Genomic DNA, 4,189 nt, shown 5'->3' with positions numbered 1-4,189 from the left:
GTCGCCATGGTTGTGAGGCCACCCCAGCCATATAGAACTGTGAGTCAATTAAACTTCTTTCCTTTATAAACTACCCAGTCTTGGATATGTCTTTACTAGCAGCATGGGAACAGACTAGTATATACACATTAGAATGTTGAATTGCATAGTATGTGAATTATATGTCAAAAAGTCATGACTAAAGTGTTTTTATAAAAATAACTCTAAAAAATGCTGATTCATCCATATAATTATTTTATCTCTAGTTCTGTGTCAAGGAGACTGAAGACAAAAGAGCCTCCCTATTGCCACTACTTTTGGCAGTATTCTAAAATATATTACATAAATGCGATGACTTGTTCATGCAAAATCATTGATCTTAGCTGGATGAAAGCACTTGAAAACATAAAAGAGACATTAAATACATTTGTGTAAACACAGGGTCATCTACCTTTTGTTTTTCTATTTGCCATTTACATGTTCAGACTATTTATATAATGTATTTACTTCGAGGTGTAAGAGTTATATTTTAACTTCCGGATTGATTTATCCTTGCATAAAAACAAAACGTAAGAATGGCAGAGGGAACAACAATTTAAAAAGAGGCATCGTATTTTATCAAGATGGCTATGAAATGGACTATTACTCTAGCTCTGGGAGTTGTGGAAATGTGCTGGTGTGGCCCACAGAATATAGTCATTGGATGAATATAAAGACAATCCTGGATAAACTTATGCAGAGAAGTCATGAGATGACTGTTCTAACATTGTCAGCTTCCATTCTTGTTGATCCCAACATAATATCGGTTACTAAATTTGAGGTTTATTCTACATCTGTAATTAAAGATGACTTTGCAGGGTTTTTTTCACACAACAGATTACTAAATGGATACATGATCTTCCAAAACATATATTTTGAACATATTTTTCACTAATGCAAGAATATTCTTTGGGAATATTCTGGTTATTTGAGAAGTTCTTTAAAGATGTAGTTTTGAACAAGAAACTTATGACAAACCTACAAGAATCAAGGTCTGATGTCGTTCATGCAAATGCCATTGGTCCCCTTGGAGAGCTGCTGGCTGAGCTATTAAAAATATCCTTTGTGTACAGTCTCCACTTCTCTCCTGGCTACACATTTGAGAAATATAGTGGAGGATTTCTATTTCCATCCTCCTATGGAGCTGTTATTCTGTCAGAATTAAGTGGTTCAATGACATTCATGGAGAGAGTAAGAAATACTATATATGTGCTTTATTTTGACTTTTGGTTCCAAACATTTGATGTGAAGAAGTGAGACCAGTTTTACAGTGAAGTTCTAGGTAAGTCATGTTTTTAATTGGTGGTTATTAAGTCCTAACTTTCCCTGTGCCTTTAGAGGTGAGTTTGCATGAGTATAAAATCAGAGGAGTGTGTTTTTTGTAAATGAAATGATGAAGTGAAAATATAAGATGATCAATCAATCTCACAAATACTATGGAAATCCTGACATTTGTAAGTTAGAACTCTGGGACCATCAATTGTACAGGATGCTCCAGCAAATTGAACCACTGAGGATTTCTCTAAGCAATTACCTATCCATCTTACAATGCTTTTATTTTGTCCTTAAAATCATCATTAGAAATTTCAATAAATGTCTTGAGAGCAGACATGTAGATTACATGTACATTTCTACAACTATTTATGTAGCATTAGGACATTGTTTCCCTTATGTAGCTTAGTTTCCTGATTTAAAAAATTAAAATATTTTTCCATATTACTATTACTATGAGGATTCCTTCATACTTGAGTGAATAGTGTCTGTCCCAGATGCAAAAAGCTATATAATTTGAGGTTTCTCAGACTTCCACATTTCTTCAACAACTGCTTACAAGTCATATATTTTAAGGCCTAAAATCTTGTTGAAGAGTGAACATGTAATTATTAGTTTATATTTTTAAAACTATATCTTTCCATTAAAGAAAATATGAATCTAAATAAGGCTGAGCACAAATCACTATTTCAGTAATTTGTAAAAATTTTCTAGCTGTTACTTTCAATATCAATATTATTAATAAACTAAAATTATTAGTCACCTATTATGAATCAAATGCAGTAGTAGCTACTAGAAACCCCAAAACCTTACAATTCATTTGGAGAATCAAAGATTAAGGAAATAAATCGCTTCCTAAATTGTAGAAACTGGACTGAATACTCTTGAAAAACATGGCTATGGCTATGGTAGAATTAAGTGATGGTGGAGTACAAAGAGTTTTTAAATTTATAATGGTTACTTTTGTATTTTATAGAGACAACAAATCTATGTTTAATTCTACAGTGACTCGTTTTAATAATCATTCATGATTATGTATATACCAATGTGACATTAGAGTCTACCCACTTTATTTACATATGTATGAGCAACATCTATAAAATATATAAATTATGTATAAATATGCACATTTATATTTGCTTTAGCAAGACATAAACAATTTTGGCTACATTATTTCAAATAATTTTAGAAAATTACCTGGCATATTCACATGACAATTTCATTTCTTTTGCCTTTCTCCCACCCCTTCAGGAAAATGCACTACAATTATCTGAGATAATGGGAAAAGCTGAAATGTGGCTCATTCGAAACTACTGGTATTTGGAATTTCCTTCCCCACTCTGACCTAATTTTGAATTTGTTGTAAGACTCTACTGCAAACCTGTCAAACCCCTGCCTAAGGTAAACGTATTCCTAGTTGTTTTATTCTTTTTGCTTTGCATTTTCAGGGGGAATGACTGTATTCTTTGTTCAGAGTGTTTGTCTCACAGTGAGACAGATACGGCAAGTGAGGAAAGTGACCTGCCAATTAGAAACTGATATATTTCTTTTCTGTACCATCACAAGTATGTGAATTTCATTACTGTTACAGAATAACCTGAGATACCTGGGAGACTTTGAGAATACAGTCAGTTAACTGAAGGTCTTATTATTCAACACATAAGAATCAATTATTCATTTAAAGAATATAGTGACTAAAATATACCAGAAGTGCCAGATTTGCAAAAAAATGAAGTAGACATAGCTTCTGCCCCCTATACATCTTATCTTCTGTTGTGAAAGGTAAAATATAAGCAAGTAATAAAAATTGTGTGAAAAATGTCATCTTAAGGAAAGACCACAATGCTAATGAAGCATTTAGAGGAGATTACAGACAGTATCTCCGCGTCATTAATAATTAAGGTGAGCCCTAAACAAGGTGGCGGGACAGGTGAAGGGATGAGAGGGAGAGGAAGAAACATAAAGAAAAGCAGATAGAGAAGTAAGGACAGTTGCCAAAGACCCTAAGTTTAGTTCTGCAGGAAGAGGCTGAGTAATGAAGCAGATGATGCTGGTGAGGTAGTATAGAGCCAGATAATTATAGGAGTTTGAACATATGTTAAGGGGATGGGGAAGACAGTGAAAAGAATTAAACAAAAAAGGGATATTATCAGATTTCCTTTTTAAAAAAAATCTCAAGGTTTAGTCACTGGGTTGATTGTAGAGGGGCAAGACTATAGAAAGGGGAATCACTCTAAAGGAAACTTTTGTAAGAATGTTCTTACAAGAGTTCAGGCAACAGGTGACAGAAAACTAGACTAGAATGTTCATAGAGGCAAGACGCAATGGCTTACATCTATAACTCTAGCACTTTGGGAGGTGGAGGCAGGAGGCGGGCTTGAGCCCAGGAGTTCGAGACCATCATGGGCAAAAAAGTGAGCCCTTGTTTCTAGAAAAAAAATGTTTAAAAGTTAGCTGGGTATGGTGGTACATGCCTGTCGTCCCAGCTACACGGGAGGCTGTGGCAGGAGAATCACTTCAGCCCATGAGATCAAAGCTGCAGTGGGCTGTAATCATGCCACTGTATCCTAGCCTGGGCAACAGATGGAGACCCTGTCTTAATAATTAAAAAAAAAAAAAAAAGGTTTATAGAGATGACTACGCCTACTCATACAATAATAGGCCAACCTCATATTGTGTTCTGTGTGTGGAAAAAAATAGTTAATATAGATAAAACACTTGAAATATCTCTGGTACATTGTGATCCAGAGTAATATTGACTCTTGCCATTATTGCTGTTTTGTTTATATTACTAATAATATTAACTAATTTGTGCCAGACACTTTAGATATTATTCCTCATTTTATAGAAACTGGTCTTCTAATAGATCAACATTGTATTCTCAACCAAAGTCCTAGAG

Source organism: Pongo abelii, chromosome 3 (assembly GCF_028885655.2).
Source record: "Pongo abelii isolate AG06213 chromosome 3, NHGRI_mPonAbe1-v2.0_pri, whole genome shotgun sequence".
NCBI lineage: Eukaryota > Metazoa > Chordata > Mammalia > Primates > Hominidae > Pongo > Pongo abelii.
Note: the sequence above shows the minus strand (reverse complement) of the source record.